This window comes from Opisthocomus hoazin, chromosome 2 (assembly GCF_030867145.1).
Source record: "Opisthocomus hoazin isolate bOpiHoa1 chromosome 2, bOpiHoa1.hap1, whole genome shotgun sequence".
NCBI lineage: Eukaryota > Metazoa > Chordata > Aves > Opisthocomiformes > Opisthocomidae > Opisthocomus > Opisthocomus hoazin.
The window spans coordinates 26,733,529-26,751,202 of NC_134415.1; the positions used below are offsets into that span (position 1 = coordinate 26,733,529).

General features: G+C 48.0%; 1 long non-coding RNA gene across 1 annotated transcript in view; it reads left to right on the forward strand.

Moving 5' to 3' along the window:
• The window catches only part of LOC142360475 (uncharacterized), a 20,562-nt gene extending 5,228 nt beyond the window's left edge, over positions 1 to 15,334 (forward strand). Inside the window, exons 2-3 of the long non-coding RNA XR_012763084.1 lie at positions 5,126 to 5,236; positions 9,002 to 15,334. This is a non-coding gene — a long non-coding RNA (uncharacterized LOC142360475). The remainder of the gene's footprint in view (positions 1 to 5,125; positions 5,237 to 9,001) is intronic.
• Positions 15,335 to 17,674: the final 2,340 nt, after the last annotated feature.

Genomic DNA, 17,674 nt, shown 5'->3' on the forward strand with positions numbered 1-17,674 from the left:
GCTGGCATACTGCAACACTTACACCGACTTGGCCCTGGAGAGGTCTTTCCCTTCAGGGTGGCTGTTCCCCACTTTCCCCATACTTGCTCCACTCAAGCCTCCAGCTGGAAGGGGCTGCTGCTGCAGAAGCTGCAAGAGCCACTCCAGTTCAGCTGGACTAGGAAAAGTGGGGGAGTTCCCAACAATTTACACATTCCTGCACACTGGGTTTGGGACAGGCGAAGTGAGTGAGCCGCCTCTGCAGCCTCCTGACTGCGCTTTAAAGCCTGGAGAGTCTGAGTGTTGCAGGGGTGAGAGAAGATTTTTAGTCGCTGCTTCTAGGTCATGAGGAAGCCATTAAAGTAGGATCACAAGGGGAGGGTGTGGAACCGGGGAACCCCAGCACGGTTTTTTTTCTTCAGATCTTAGCAAATTTGTTCTCTTTAAAATGTGAATTCTTCAGGTAAATCTTAAGACAAATGTCTTGAAAGCAATTCCTTCAGTTAAACGCCTGTTTTCCAAAAGATATGAAGCATTACCCACCCCCAGACCTGTATTTCTTTCAGCGTGGGAAGTCAACATTTGAAACTCTAATCCCACAGATGCTGAGATTTATTCTAAATCTAGAGCCTGTGATTTTTTATTTTTTTTTAAATTTCATTTAAATTCAGCCGAACAATTTCTCTTTCCTTATGGCCAGCCCCAGGCCACCCCATTCATCCATTACCCAGCGTTACGCTGAGGCTATCAGCAACCAAAGACAGTACATGCCGCAGGGAAGCTTCACTGGGGAAGATGTTAAATGCAGCGATTTAGCAACAGCACATGTTTTCAGTCTCTTAAGCAGACGGTGATCTATGGAAGCAGATGCATCTAGTAAATTGTATTCACAACACGTAGAGAGTCAGTTCAATCAGTCCTGAGCCTCTGCGCCCACGAGTGAGTTGTAGTATCTCACTGCGGCATGGTTCTGCACACCACTGGAGGGTAAAACTCCATACCTGTGGCATGAGGCAGCAAATGCCAGAGAACGTGCAGAGGCTGTTGGACAGCAGCTATCAAGATATATTTGAAATAACTCAGGCTCAGCCTACAGGACATCTTCTAATTTGATGCTTATCCACCCCACCCTTCCATATGACAGAAATGCTTATGAGACTGCCATTAGAATGTTCTATATTGTAACTCAAAATATTAATTATTTGACAAGCTAGTGCTCATTTTCTTATCATTGCAGTCATCAGTTTTCTGTTGTGATTCTAAATGGTTAAGCAAGCTGTATACTAGGAGGAGTAATCTGCTGTAATACACTGTGGTGTGATGCATGCACCTAGATTGGAGTGTTACTTAAGCTTTAATCCCCTAGAAATCAGTGATTACCCACAGGAGACAAATGGAGGGCAGTTTATAGTACAGTTGCTAGACAACAGCTCACCATTTAAAGTCTATTTGTCCAAAGATTAACTGCATTTCTGAGGCTATCAACTTTTTCAACAAGCTGTTTATTAAAAACAAAGTTTAAAACATCTAGATTTTCAAAAGAGAAAAGAGTAGCCAAATTATTGCTTGGCATTTGCAGTGACAGAGAGAAACAGTGAGAGTGGTGCAGAATGTACAGGAAGGGGCTCCTAGGGCTGCAGAGAAGAAATGAGGGAGCAGCACAGTGGGGACAGTGCACAGGCCCCTGCCACCCCCCTGCACATGCAAGATATGCATTTCCCCAGCATTTATATAGTAGTGCCAGGCAGCTGCTTGAAAGCGTTTCGTTCATCAGCTCCCTCAGAGAGTAGAACTGAAAATAGTAAAAAATTACAAAAAAATGTATATTAAATCCATCTCTTTTTCCCCCTTTTCCTCTCCTGCGAGCATTACAACAACTACCTTTGTTCCTTTTGGCAAAGGGGATATGTAAAATGTGCAGAGCTGGGTTGCATTTATCAAGATCTATTTGGAAATGCTCAAATACAGACTGCATGACTGTCTAACTTAACTGGGGTTTCCTTACTTACTGCAATGCTGTCACACTTCGTTTTGCCTCTTCTTATAGTTTTTTGTTGTCTCTCTGACCTCATTTTTTTTTTCCTTCTTCACAATAAAGAAAATGAAGCAAGGAAGGAATATGGTGGGCAGGGGAGGGGGTTCTGTGTGTGGAGGGTGCAGAGGGACAAGAAACCCCACAGAGGCTCAGAAAAGCAAGATTTTCCTGATCTCTCCTTCAGATCCTGTTTTTGTTTTTTAAGACACGAGTGTCTGGATTATATAGTCTTTACAATATATGGCCTCTGTGTTGCTTGGCAACTTTCTGAAATAATCTTGGGTTTTAGCAGAGAAGGAGCTGTTCGAAGTGTACATGAGTGCTTCAAAATCCAATCTTCTTAAATTATTTTCGCAACGCATCGTCAGTGCTCTTTTGTGTCTTCTTAACATACGGCAACAAAGACTGTCACTTTCCCTTTTCTTTTTGTAAAGTCCGTGTAGGACCTTACAGGCACATGGTGGCTGAAACGCCCTCTTATGACCTCTTCTTCCACATGGAGAAATTCAGCAAGTTTGTGCAGTTGTCCCACAGCTTGCACTGAATAAATAGCCTATCCTCCCAGGCCTTATTCTTGCTGCCCACTGACATTCGGGGACTATTTGCATGGTGAAAGTGTATTTCCTCAAATAAGGCCTTAAGGATAAGGTCTGCTTTGCTGCCAGATGAAGGCAGGACCAGCTCCAAGCCTAGCAGTGAAAGAGCAAGGAGGGACCAGCAACACAGTGCTGACTTGACCATCCCTGTGCCCATGCTGTGGAAGCCCAGGTGTTGAAGGTGGCCAGCGCTGGTGGTGAAGCCTCTTCCTGACAGCAGTGGCTAGTGCCAGCGGCATCCCCGGGCCCCACAGCAGCAGCATGAGCAGTAGCACCTCCCCAGCACGCCCCATTCCTAGCTCCGGATCATCAGCTGGCCCAAGCACAGGGAAGGACTTTGCTGGAGGAGCTGCGAGGCAGATATGACTGATGTTGCAACAGGCTTCATCATGCACAGAGCTGCAGGGGCCGGGGAGGTCACCTCACCTACAGCCGGCGCTGGGACAGCATGAAGCACAAAGTGTTGGTCCCTGACAGGACTTCAGCTAATCTATTCTTACACCCACGATGGCAGGTATCCTGTGGCCTCTCTTGGCTACTAGCTGTGCTTCACAGATTTCACAGTAACAACATTTTTCTTCATATCTAGCATAAGTTCTCCTTCACACAAATTAACCTGATTTGTCCTCATCGCATACCAAGTAGAAGGGGAGAACAACTGCCACAGTAGAATGCCTGTGACTTGTATTTATCTCGTGACCTGCTGTGACCCCTGGGTCTTATTTTGAAGTACTTCTGCCACTTATGTAGCTCTATAGTACATTTCTAAACGTATCATTTCATCTTCATCATTACTAAATTTCATTCTGGGCCATTTGCCCTGTTAGTCCAGATCATTTTTAACTCAGGCCCTCACTCCAGGTGCTTTCAGTCATTTCTGGCAAGAAGGTCATTGCAAAATAATATAAATATCTTCTCCAGTCAGTCCCACTGGACACTAATAAAAATATCCAGCAGAGCCAGGCTCATAGCACATCCCTGTGAGACCTTGTCTGAAATTACCTCCTACTCTGACATAAAGGAACCAGAGAGCTCTGAGAGTGGTTTTTCAACCAGCACTTCTTTGTTACGGTACTTCATCTACACCACAGCCTCCCTAGTGCATCATTAACTTTTAAATTGTTGCACAGAAGTCTGTGCAGCCAAGAGCAGGATTTGGCCTGGATATTACTAAGATTTGCTGTTGTAGTCCATGCTGTTTCAACAGCCATCGAGATGAAGACTTTCTATTCTTAGCTTGAGTAACAGCATTAATACACAGAGTTGCAAGAAAAGCAGAGAAATAGGTCCCCCAAAGCACTGCCCTTTTGTGAGACAGTCAGGGCCAACCGTGACTCCCAGGCTGCCCATTTAGACACATGTACACAAAGCCCCCTAAGTGCATGGCATGCATCCTCCCAGCCTGAAGCTGTGACTTGTTTGCAAATTCAGAGGAAGACGCGATCCTGGATTATCTGTGTGAATTTGAAGGGACAAATGGGAACCAATATGGACTTGATTGAATATTTTCTCCCCCATAGATGAGCCAGCCAAATTGCAGCCACTGTGCCAGAGAATTTTGTTTCTTTTCTATGATTAGTGTCTCAGGGAGAAAATTCAGAACATGCAGGCTCTGGTTTTCGAGGTGCTGGGTGCCCTGTGTCCCTTACCTACCAGGAGATCCCAGAACGTGAGGGATTTAGGTACTTTATGCCCCTTGTGGAAAATACCAGATTAGTAAGTGGGATCATTTGTGAAATAAATGGACCGGTGCTGCTGAAAAGCCAAGGACTGGGTGATCAGGCAGTTCTGCGGGCAAGAGCAGAGGCAGCGTGGAGAGAAAACGTAGAAGCAAGAAGTTCTTTCACATGCAAAAGCTGTCCGCCCCCTTATATCAAGAAAAGACAAGCCATTCCCTTGTGAAAGTTACAAAAAAATACTGAACATCTCTGTTCAACATTGTCTTCAAGTAATTCTCTATAAAAAGACAATCTCTGTCCCATCTTACTTACCTGGCCTCTCCACGGACTTATTGAGGAAAAAGAAGCTTGAAATGCAGCAGTGGGTACTGTTCCCAGCCCAGTCTTGGAGAAGGTTGCTCTCCACACCCCCCATTTCCAGCGCTTGTGGTCTGGAGAGAAAGACCATGCGTGGAAATGGGCGTGGAGATTGATGTGAGATTGCACAGCTTCCCCAGTGGCTCTGCCTGTTCGGAGATGGATGCCGTGGCTCTGCTTACCAAGGGCTGATGGGCTGCAAATGGCGCCAGCACTAAATTCACACCGGTTACTTTCTCAACTCATGGCTGACCTGGAAAGCAATGGTTTAAAAATTGTAGCCCACTTTCTTTCCAGAGTATTGATATTACTGTGAAATGGTAGCCTGCTCAGAGCTTGCCTCCCGGGAGGAAGAGACTGTCTCATTTGAGAGCAGCTACTGCAAGGACACGCTTATTCTGCTACAAGACTGTTTTTTCCCAATTCTCTCAAATAATATATTCCATAATATTCAATGTCATCTTATTTTTTTCATGCAGACAAGCCTTAAGTGCCAGCAGAAGATGAAACAGAAACCTGAATGACCAGGCTACGCTCTTGAAGAGGGAAGGCTGGGCGCCGTTGTCTCTGAGGACCCATTTTAGCAGCAGGTAGCAAAACTAGAGAGATTCCCTTGGAAAATTCCCGACAAAAAGTAAAACGCAAACCAAATAACCCATTCCACTTTCAGCTGCTTTTCAGCTGTCAGCAAGGAGGACAAAAATGCACAGAGTGCTGTCCATGCCTGGCAGCTCACATCATCTTCATTTTGCGAGCAGAGTCCAGCAGAGCTTCCCGCGGGCAGTGGCCAGCTTTCTTTGACAGTCTGAGTGACTTTAAGAGGGAAGTTCACACACAGCCGTAATGGTGAGGAGAAAAGTAACTTTTAGAGGGACATTTCAGTGGCAAACAAACTACAACATTCCAAGTGGAGGGTGCAACTGCCACCTTAGCTTTCCCTTCTGCTACTGTTAGGTCGCACCAGAAAGCAAACCATCCTGCCAGTGCTGGTCTGTGGAGGGGCTGCACCAACGCGGGGGATGCTGCCTCTGAGGAGTGGGCTGCATTTTGGCAGTGGCAGATTGTCTCCTCGTGTTATGGTGCCCAGCAGCTGGCAGCCTGCCTCATCGCAAAGCGGTATGTCTTCCTCGCTGCCCCGAATGTGCATGCCGTACAGCTCGGGGCACTGGCCTCCCTCTGCTGCCCAGGGATGTGAGCACATCTCCCTGCCCAGGCTCCCAGGTGGTCCCTGCATCTGCTGAGACAGCTGAGCCAGAGAAATGAACCCTGGCATTGCTTACCTCGCTCTCATTTTCTGATGTGCTTATGAACATATTGCTGTCACAAAGTAGTGCTCTTGATGCGTAGAAACACCAACCCCAGCCTCTCCAGCTTCTGTGCGGGGACACTGTTCCTCAGTTGCTCTGCCTTCCTCCATCTTGGTCTTTCACAACCTAAGACTCACTAAAGGCCTCCCAATAACCTGGAGACAGACCAGGGCCCCCTTGGGATCTGTGCTGCGTTCGGATACGGATGGCTTTGGTTCCTCCGCAGAATTCAGCTCTACATCCTCATAGGAAATGTGGTGTGGAGAGGCTCTGGGGCTGGACCCTGGTGCCCACACTGTCCAGCCACCTCACAGGAATGACGGGTCCTGCACAGCTCTGAAGCTGCTCCATTTCGCAAAGGGCTGTGCTGCCCTGTGCAGAAGGAGCAGGTGGAGAAAAGGTCGTCTGAACATCTTGTTGCTGATCTAGTGATTGCGAAGGAGTAGATAGGCTAAAATAAACAGTGCAGCAGCAGTTAGCACTCTGTCGTGTGTGCATCTGAGGGAGACCGAGTCCCACCCTAGAAGGTCAAACAGCAGACCTGGTAAGCTAATGTCTCGGGCTTTTTCCTTTCAATGAGGTACGTTTCTGATGGTTCCAGTTCAGTAACTATTAGCCTGAAGGACTTCATATTCAGCTGGAGTTATACCACCACAGTTGTATTAACTTCATTGTGTTCACACCAGCATGGGATCTAACCCATGCATACATCAGAGCAGTCTGTGACTTGAGATGCCTTCACCCCCTCTTTACTCTCATTTAAGCCCTGCTCTGGGCAAATCATCTGTGTCTGTCATACACTCAAGCTTTAGACTGGAGATGAGCTCAAAGCAGACGGTCAGATTTTAACCCAGCTCAGCCATGGGGAGTTGAGGTCTCTTTTGCTGCAAATATTTATCCAGCACATTCCTGATGCTTTGGGAGATAATGATAGAAGATTAGAATGATTATCATCTCTGCAAGTAGTAGCTTGCCATGATTCATGACACACAGCTCAGCTGGGATGAACGTGGTCCCATACCAGTATCTGAAATGCAAGGAAGTGGTAATGAAGGGGAGAAACGCTGATGTGTTTTCAGTGACGGGGCTACAGGAGGATTAGTTCTGTGATTTCTGAATCCAGCGTTCCAGAAACCGCCTGGCCTCTGCAGAATAGTTCATTAACTCTACTCAAAGGCTTTGCTATGGATTTGAAAACGGCCACAGAGAGTGGCCAAAAAATCACACTGACTCATGGGGCCCAATCCTTGGTGTTGGACTGATGGTCATTGTATGCTAGTGAGAAAGAACTGGAAGGTGGAGGTGGGCACCTGTGGGCACTATGACACTTTATAAAGTAGCAGGGCCAGCACTCAAAAACAGTTGAGGCAGTAGCACAAGGGAAAGAAGAAAGACTGAGTTGTGGTAAGCTGAAGTGTTCTCTGAGCTTGTACAACAGCACCTTTTTTTTCCCCCCTGTCACGCTGTACTAGTGCTTGACAAAGACAGATAAATGCATTTTTTAATTACGATACCAACTGTAATGAAATCATAACACCAGCAAGGAATGCTGTTTTCAGCAGAAACAGATCAGTCAGCTCTCACAGGGGTTTCAGCATTCTGGTTCAGATAGCTCTGTGACAGGATTTATCTGCACATTTATTCTTTAAGGTGTTTCCAGGCTATTGGAACTATTATTTGGCTCAATGGGTGGTTTATTTATTCTTTATGGAAGCTGTAACAGTCCTGAGAACCAATCTTTTCAGCGACCAAACAGGTACCATACGGAGAGCTTCTCACCTGCCATCTGCTCCAGCCTGGCTGGAAGGGATCAGCTGCGGAGGCAGCAATCATTCAGTTTCCACTGACACTTAGTCCTTGAGGTCTTTGCTGACTGCCCATAACAGTTCAATAAGTCTTACTTGTGATGTGCACAACTATCCCATAAGAAGAGGATTAAGACCATCTGGCTCATTAATAGCCCAGATTCCTATATGGTGATTACGCACTGCAAATGCAGGTAACTCCTCTGAGGTTAGCATGGCCCTAACAATTTATGGCAGCTGAGGATCTGGTCACTTCTCTGAGCCTGCGCTTAACAGATGCAACGCTGCGGTCTTCTGCTTGACTGAGGGCACTGGCAGCCCTTACACAGCAAAATGTGACATGACTGCTGGGACAGTTTTTTGGCAGAGGTCAACCAGTGTGTAACTAGTGATGTGTGATGTGAGGGATGACAGCCTGGGCGCAGCTGGCACCCAGCATGTTGCTTACCTCGTGTCTGAGAAATGTGGAGTCCTGGAATCTGTAATGAGTGATTGTTCTGTAACAGCAGGAAAATGTCTGTGTGCCCTCTTAGCGTTGTTTGGGGTGATTTAATGACGGACATGTCTACGAAAGTGCATTCCATACACAACAGTTCTGGGAAAAGATTATGTGCATTTAGCTGTCCTCTCAGGTAGGCTTTGGGCTGAGGAAGAAGACTCTATGTCTGGGTAAACTGTATTTCAGGCACTACAGGACTCAGGAGTTGTGCTGTAGGAACTCAATGAGGCAGGGAATTAGTCTTTCAGGTCAGGAAAAAAAAAGAAATAAAAATAAAAATGACAGAGTGGAGTGCCATCACTGCAGATTGCACTGCGTGGCTGTGGAGCACCTTGTTTTAGGGGTACCTGAAAGCAACAGAAAGAACGGGAAATTCAGAGCTCCCATTGTCCTCTATTACCAGCTCTCACTCCCGCTGGCCTGCTGTGCACAAACCTGCAGATACACACCTGGGATTTTTAAACACATATTTAGCAGCCATCTTGAAGGGAAGAAGATATGAGAGTCATAGAAATCTGGTTTTAGTAAGCGTGCAATTAAGAAACTTAAAAAGAGGAACTGACTCTGAAGCAAAAGATGCTTAGCTATAAAATGGCCCATTATCTTTAAAGTTAAAAACCCCAATGCTCCTGTTGTTTTAATACCAGGTTTTGGATTAGACATCTACTCCTGCATTGCCCAAAGTGACTGTGCAGGTCACTTAAATGTTTGCGGAAAGCCAAGCTCTCCTTTTGCTCTTCACAGTGGCTGCAAGGAAGTCACACCAGGCACCGGTCCTGAGAGGAGACCTCATCTCTGCTACAGACAGCTGAAACTCCACTGGAGCCACCGCCGCTGCTCTGCTTCGTATTAAGAGCTTGGCTTGGTCTAATGAAACTGTGTGGAAAGCAGCTCCTGTGCACAGCTGCATCTGCTGCCTGGTGCACAGGACAGCCCAGCAGCCACTCACCAGGGTCTGTGAGGGGACCACAGACACGGTGGGAGCTACCTGCATCCCCTCTGCAAGGATCCCTGTTGGACCGAGCTGGCAGGTGAGCCCTGGTCTCTCCAGCATATGAGTTAATGCCAAGCTGTCTTGTATCTCCCTGGCCTTTGGGAGGGAGGTGTCACCTGGAAGTCACGGTCACAGTTCCAGGGAAATGCAAAGGAAATGTCCTTCTTCTTCTGGCATATCAGTCTCTGCGTTCTGCAAACACAAAGCCTCTCCTCCCAAATGTTTTTCTGGGAAAGGTGGTCACGTACTACCCCGCGTCCCGCTGCTGCAGAGTAACGGGATGCAGCACAGCTGATCAAAGAGGGGCTCAGCAACCTGCAAGCCACAGCAGTGCAAATTCCAGCTCCTCCTGGGTCAAATCACAGTTACTGAAAAAAACCCCTCCATTTATTTCTTTATAATATTTCTGATAGTTTCACATAACTTAGGAAAGTGTTGATGCCATTCACCAATAGCAGGACCAGCCAGAGCTTTTTGAGGCACCGGTAATGTTGCCATCACTGAGTAAACTGTTATTCTCGCTGGAGCGCAACTCTAAAAACACAGGCAGATGTGTGGAGGTGTAAAAAGCAGAGTGAGGGGGGTGAGTCACTGCTCACCCCAAAGGCTTGCGATGGGCTGGCCCCGGAGTCCCAGGCGCGGCAGCGCTGAGCAGAGATGAACTTCAGTGGTGCATGAGGCACATTTCATTCATTCCTTCCCAACACCGCTGCTTTTGCTTCCTGTGACTGTAGCAGAAGTTTCAAGGCTCTCTGAGAAAGTTAAAAAGCATATTTTCAAAGTGGGGCATTCTTTCAGAAACCGATGCCTTTCAGCTGCAGCCACCGCCGCCTTTGAAAGGAAAATAGCTATCAACCCAGAGACAAGCTGAGCTCACTGCACTCCAAGGGAATCTGGGATCAAGCGTGGGCTGATCTCTGTAAGCAGAGGTGAGCTGCCAGGAGCACTGACATCTCTTCCTAGGTGGGAACCAAGCAGGACCCAGGAGCGAGCAGCCTCTCCTGATGCAACTCGGGTTAGTGGTGACAATAACCAAACCAGTCCCAAGTCTGGATGATCTCTGTCTATCAGTAGCAAACGTCCTTCACGTTGCTTAACATGACTGACAGTTTCTGCTGAAAAAAAAGCTTACCAAATCTTACAGGCCAAAAGTGAGCCACTGTGTAGAGCTGGAGGAAGGACTTGGCCCTGGCCAGCACTCCCTGTCAGCAGCACCGAAGGCACACAACAGCTTTCAAATGAACAGGAATAGAGACTGATTAGGAGAAGCAGGGTAGTTCTACTGCAAGATCATGCACCCCCTGTACCACGGGCAGGCTTTTAGCTATTTTAAAATTTCTACTGCTCATTCTGAATGTGGCAAGTGTCAGCACCAAGGCGTCCCTTCCTCCCAAAGTCTGCTTTCCCCACCAGTAAAAACCCTGCTTCACAGTTACTTTCTAGCCTGTAACTGGCTATTTGACTGCTAGAAACAGCTTAACTCGGATTTCATCACCAGGCACCTGAACCTGGCAGACAGGACAGCCCAGCAGCAGCTCACCAGGGTCTGTGAGGGGACCACTGACACGGTGGGAGCTACCTGCATCCCCCCTTCCAGGATCCCCGTCAGACCAAGCTGGCAGGCGAGCCCTAGTCTCTCCATTGCGTGAGTGACCGACCGCCTGTGCCTGAACATGTCTGCACCAGGTTGCTCATGTTGTGTGCTCAAGCACTGCTCTGGAAGGAGTTGGTGTGGTGGCAAATACTGACCAGCTTTGCCTTAGCTCTGTCCTCAGGAACGGTCACTGCTATTAATGCTGGATCACACCTGCTTTGACCTGGCATTCTTGCACACAAGGACTGCTTGGAGGCTGCACCGTGGCTAAAACTGGTTTCAACTGGCATACATTTTTTGGTCCTAGTGATATGATGTATGGACATTTCAACCTGGGGAGGAAAAGCAAGGCCAAGCTACGTCTCCAAACTACTGGTGAAATCCTAAAATTAGCATCAAGCAGAGGGACTGTTTGAAAAATCAGTGGTGGCCTGTAGATGGAAGAAATAAAACTGAGAGACTGAGAATTTGCACCAGGTGAAGTGCTTCGGCAGGCTTTGGGCAGGGCCTCTGCATCGGCTGTGCGCCAGCCAACACACGCACGGAGTCCTCCAGCTCTCCAGCTAAAAATAGAAACATATTCACTTCTGGATTCTCCTCAGGCTTTTAAAAAATCTCCTTTCGATCCTGACAGCTCAAAGATAAAACTGAGAAGCTCAGGACAAGTAAACCACCACAGGAGCAGAATCTCAGATGGAGTTTAGCCCATTTGCCTGGCCAATAGATCAAAGACACTCAGCAGCAGGGAGCAGCGTGGGCCTCTTCACAATCCAGCAGAGAAAAAATTTCCTCCAGCACCAAAACAGCCAAACCAAATGAGAATGCGTGTTACTACCCAAATAGCACTGCCTCCTATCCATTAGATAAGGCACACTTGTAACCTATGATGTACTGCAAAAACTGACAGGGTTCTCTGCCGGCGGCAGAAATCCCAGCGCCGTTCTGCAGAGGGACTCTCCCCAGCATCAGCGGGGTGATGCTGCCTTAGAGCTGACCTGCACCTCTTGCTTTCGACAGAGTAAGGTGTCTCCTTATGGCACGTGCCGAGACCATCAGCCAACTTGCCTTTCTCCTGCTCGCCCTCTCGTGCGGATGCTTGGGGTCTTGCCAGGGCTGGTCTCTGTGCCATCTGAGCTGAGTCCAGCTTCATCCCAACACTGGAGATTTGCCGTGAAGGAGAAGAGATTGTTCCTCCTGCTCACATCTGGACTCCTCCCCCAGCTCGCTCCTGAGGATCACAGCAGGTTCCCACTGGTCTCACAAAGCTCCCAGCAAAACACCCCGAGCCACCCCCTGGTTCCCAACACCAGCACACAGCAGCGCAGCTGCCTCGGCTCTCTGCACGATGCAGGGAGCTGTGCTGGGGCAGGCTGCCAGCCCCATTTGTCCTTGCCAGGGGCACGGAGTAACCATGAGGGTCCCTGGCACAGCAGGGAAGGGCTGGACATCCCATGGAGCCCAGTTTGGGCATGCAGGCAGGAGAGTGGGCCTGCGCTCCTAGCCGGGTTTGCTACAAGAGGGTCTTTGTGGGAAGAAGCAGCCAAATTTCCCTTCGAGTAAGCAGTGAGCAGGACAGCCCTGGCCAGGCAGGGCGTGCTTGGAGGAGGCGAAGGTTGGATGGGTTTAGGGTCAATTGCTGCTGCTGCTGAAATTCCATACACCTGCCACAAGGTATTTTAATGGAAATTAAAAAGCTTTGCAGAAGGACAGCTTGAATCTCAAATGAGCAACAGAAAAATGACAGGCTAATTTTAGGTTTCATTTTTAGCAGCATTATTCTGAAGTGTATGATAATGGTTAGCTGATTTAACCAGGTTCTTACTTCAGTTAAGAAGGGCAGAACAAAGAGAACTACTTTTTTTTTCTTTCTTTTTGCAATTTGTCATTATAATCAAGCAGCAGCATTGGTATCTTTAGCACAATTTCCATATGTCAATGGAAATCTTTTAATTAATCTTTAATTAATCTTTTAATTGTCAATGAATGTGATTATCAGAATAGCTTTGCTTGAAAACAATACATAGCACAGTAAGTGTGCATTTAGTTCAGTTTGTGTAGGAACAAATAGTTTTACTTTTAAACTCCATGCAATTTCAGTCACCCTCAGGCTGGCTGAACACACTGGTGTGCAGTTCTTTGGGACACCCAAAAACATACCGAAATCGAGCCAAAGAGAAAGCAGCTCTCCCTGGCCAGATGGCCCCAAAGACCGTGCCCAGGGATGGATTCCCAAACCAGCCAGGCTGCCCTAGGGAGGGGGCGGGGATGGTGGCCATCAGCCAGGATGAGTGCAACAGGTGGGTCCTTTCCGGATCCCAAGCCCATCCTTTCCACAGAGAGTAGCTGAGGTACTACATCTCAGCCTCAGTGGGCTCCAGCCTGAGGGACAGAGGTGCACTCCCACTTTCTTTGGAATCGCGCCTAAAGGCTCAGGTGCCAGCATCGGTCCCCAGTGGTAAAGGAACTTGTGATTAAATGCACAAACAAAACTGCTGGTAGGGGTCGTGCCCACATTAGGCTGAGGTGGGGTGTAAGGTTAGGTTAATAACCAGCTGTGTGTCTTGTGTGCTATGATTTACACTGGGAGCAGGAATCTCCCAGGTGAACAAGGGATCCTTTCTCCTTCGCCAAATTATAGCAAAGATCTAGTGCTTGGCAGATGGTGGCAGGATGAAAGAAATTCCCCTCTTTCCTCTCCAGCTGCCTCTTGGCAGGGATAGGGTGGAGACAGATGCAGAAGGCAAGCCTCCACAGCCCTTTCAGCCCCTCCTTTCCTGGGAAAGCCCAGGAGAGCTCTCGTGGTTCAAAGGTATTCCTCTCCTGTTCTCTCTTCATTAGATCCCATCAGGGTCTCTCGGCAGTAATACATGCACTCATGACCCAGGCTTGACTACTGTAATTCCTCTTCGCAGGGCTTGCAGCTTAGCTCCCGCGGCACTCGCTGCTTTGGCAGAAGGGACCAGCGTGTCGCAGCCGTCTCAGAGCAGCCTCTACCCTGCACCCCACCTGCACGCCCAGCAGTGCTTCTCCAACTTGCAGCTGGCACCGGTGGCTTCCCAGGCCTTCAGCCAGCACTCGGCTGCCAGGTTCCCACCGAGGCATCTCAGCTCAGCAGAACAGACTGTGCTGCCCTTAAACACAATAGAAGCTGTCCCCCCGCCTTTCTCCAGTCACCTAAGATACACCAACAGCTTTCCTAATAACATTTTTAAAATCTGAAAATCCATAACGTTTAGGTGGTTCACCAATTCTGCTTTCTTTTCCTCTCTTACATGGGTCTGGTCTCCCTCCTCACAGAGAATGGCATTTTTAGGACACTGTTCAATACGACTTTTTCACAGTGGCAAGATCCTCATTAGCGAGCCAGTGAGTAATGCTTATTATGCTGCCTATGAAAGGGCTGTCATATTTGCACTTCCTTTCCTTCCTGATCACCTGTGTGCTAGTCTGAACCAGACCTTTATTAGCAACATGGGCAAACTGGACTTGTGTAGGCTAAGCTGGGAAGGAGAATCATCTGCTCTGTTACAGGAGGTGGGGAGGGCAGACTCTGACCTCAGCTATGACTGGTATAAGCCCTTTACACTCAAATTCTCTCAGAGTTCAGGAGAATCCAGAATCTGACACACATTTCTGAAGGTGAGGTGTATGGTGCAGTCAAGAGACAGGTGTTTTAGGGTGCCATAACCCTGGCCAGCCCTCTGTAGCTGCTCTTCTTCCTTTACCCATCTTTTCTGTTTGGTCCGAGATACATCCTTGGTGGCAAACATTCTGTTGTGTGCCATTTCTGCTCCGCAACAGCACTGTCATTTCTAAGTGCCACTGGAGCATAAGCAGCAACACAAGGTGGGGGGAAGAAACTACCACGGTGCGTCTCCTGCTCAAACAACCTCCAAGCAGCTCCTTCCCTCTTTTCCCAAGTTCTTCATGTGAAGTTTTCCCTCTTGTCTGCAGAGCAGCTTCTGCTGTTGCCGTGAGGTCCATACATGCCCCCACTCCTTAGCTGCTATGGCACCTTGGTAGCGTTGGGGTTTGGTACAGCCTCACAAGGCAGAGTTGGTACAGAAATCCACACAGGCAGAGAGAAAAAGTAGTCTTACAACAGTGACCAACTTTTTAAACTATTTTTTAAAAAAGCTGAGCCTGCATCTGATCTCCTAAGGCAGATCTTTTTGGGTAAAGGGCACTGCCAGGGAACGCGCTTTTATTGAGCTCTCTTACGGCAACAAACTGAAAACCCTCTCCCATCACTGCTCTGCCATGTGGAGCACGGGGAATAGGAAACAAACCCTGTGTTCCTCAATCCTCTAATCTCCTGTAATCCAGCCCGCTAGCCTTCTGCAGCAATTTTCTCCATCACCCACCATGCAGAGCATGCCCTCATTGCCCTGGGCCTGCTTAACCCGGCTCTACCTCGGACTAGCAGCAGCATTACATAAATTACTTACTCACTAATGATGCCTCTCTTAAGTAAGCAAATGGGATGACATCACCCACCAGCAAAACACCAGCTGCTGGGGGAGGGAGGGAGGGAAGGGGCAAGCTTGTGTCTGCGTGGGTGTGCACACAGAGACCGTATAAGGCACAGCTGCATGGCAAAGCCCAGTCCTTCCAGGAACGGAGACAGGATCAAGGATAATTCAAGATGGAAGGGACCTCAGCAGGTCTCAGCCCAACCTTCTGCTCACAGCAAGATCAGTGATGAGGCCAGAACAGGCTGCTCAGGGCTTTATACAGCTGAATCTTGAAAACTTCTGAGGATGCAGACTGCACAGCCTCTCTGGGCAACCTGCTCCAGTGTTCAACCGTCCTCACGGTGAAAAAAAATGTTTCCTTATGACCAGCCTGACTTTTTTTCAACTTAAGGCAATTTTGCCAATTATAAAGTTGGTTTAAAATAATCCCATACACAAAAATATCATGTAGATGCATTCAAATCAATCCACATCTCTGCCCACATCTTTGTTCATGGCAGCCCAGGCCTTCTCCAGCCTTTAATAAGCTTGTTACACAATATTTGTTGTTCACAGCATCATTTAATTTATCTGTGGGAGTGCAGGAATTTGTTCATCTCTTAAATACCTCAAGCAAGCAGGACCATATGCATGAACACAGCTAAAATGACTGTGTAGTTTGTGTTTTGTCCACATGCTACATTACGCCCTTCATGCCACAGCAACTTACCACGCACAACTTGTTCACTGCCTTCTTCCATGCAGGAGGAGCTCTGTCGGGTCCTTGTCTCCAGAAAGTTTCCTCCTGCCCAGCTCAGCCTTCCCCTTGGGGCTGGACAATCCCATGCTGGGGGCAGTGCTGCTCAGGCCCAAGTTGGCTGGCGACAGAGACATCACCAGAGGCCACAAAGTCTCCTGAATGCTGGGGCTCTAGCGCCAGCCTTGAGTATCCATAAGCCATGATCTGAGGGGCAGATCATCAGCGCCCTCAAAGTCATTGCTGCTCCACAGGGCTCTACCCACCAGCGCCTAATTCTGCATCTCCCAAAAGGGCAGTAAGTGGGATCTGGTGTGAGCTGCTGCAACGGTCACGAAAGGAAATTGCATCCACCTGCCACACTCAGAAATCATCTAGCAAACCGACAGCTGGTGAAGAGGAGGGAGCGAAGAAAGGCACCGGCAAGCACCAAAACAAGTGGTGCTTGTTAATACCCATCTGTGGGAAGGCAGATTTGCATGAGACGGTTTGGTGGCATAATACGCAACCAGGATAGCACCAGCTTGCATCTCTGGGCCCACATGTCTCTAAAACTAATTCAGATGAGAACAGTCCTGCCAAGTCTCGGCAGCCATCATTTACTCTATAGTTTTACATACAGGCCAGCTCTGCATTAGGCGTGTGGCCGAATCAAATACTTCCACCTGCCCTGAGACAGCTATTTCCAACTCCAAAATCAAGGAGTGAATCAAAATCCACTCATTCCACACACCTGCACATAAAATGTGCTTTCAAAATTGCCAGCTTTAACATAAAATCGAATGCAGGATATTTTAATTTCTCTTCTGATTTTCAGCCTCTTGGGTGCACTCCAGTTGTGAAGCTTCCTTCTACAAAGATTAGTGTTAGAATTGATTTTTTTTTTTTCCCAAACCAAAAGCAAGACTGCCACAGAATTCCATAATTCTGTGGCAGCACTTGGGGAGAACAACAAACTATGAGACCTTGCACAGAAGCGATGATAGCAGCCCGTATTGCTGCAGCTCAGATCACTCTCACTGGAAGGTACCTGTATCTGGGGAGGAGCCCTTTAAACTGAGGAACACCCCTAATAGGCAAAAGACCAGTGAATGGAGTAAACCCCTAGGAAGCTTACGGAAGGAAGGAGGTTTGCTGCTCACGTGTTTTGGTCCCTGCCTTGCTCGAGGGACTGTTGGCCACACCAGCACCCAAAGCAAACATCAGTTGCAGGTTGATTCCCTGCCATCCCTGGCCCCCCAGAGACAGTGACCTACTGCTTGTAAAGTGCTTTGAACACATATGCCAAAACCTGTGTGCACAGAAATGCAAACAAGCCAAGGGTGCTGGAGATTAAGTGTGCCCAGGAAATACTGGGCTTTTCCTTACAAAGCTACCCCGAGTGAGCGAGTTGTACCAGAGGGCAGGAGCCTGCTGAGATGCTGTTGTTCAGCGTCTCCCCCGCTGTATGAAATTCTTGTCTGTCATCTCCTATTAGATTGGTAACTTGTTCAAACTGGAGGAGACAATGGATTTGTGTAGGAAATTTCAGGCATCATAAAGAAGCATGTGAAATCTGAGGTTCTTTAATTATGAAGGCAAATTCTGAAGCCAAAGGAAGCAGAGAAAAGCTATTAAA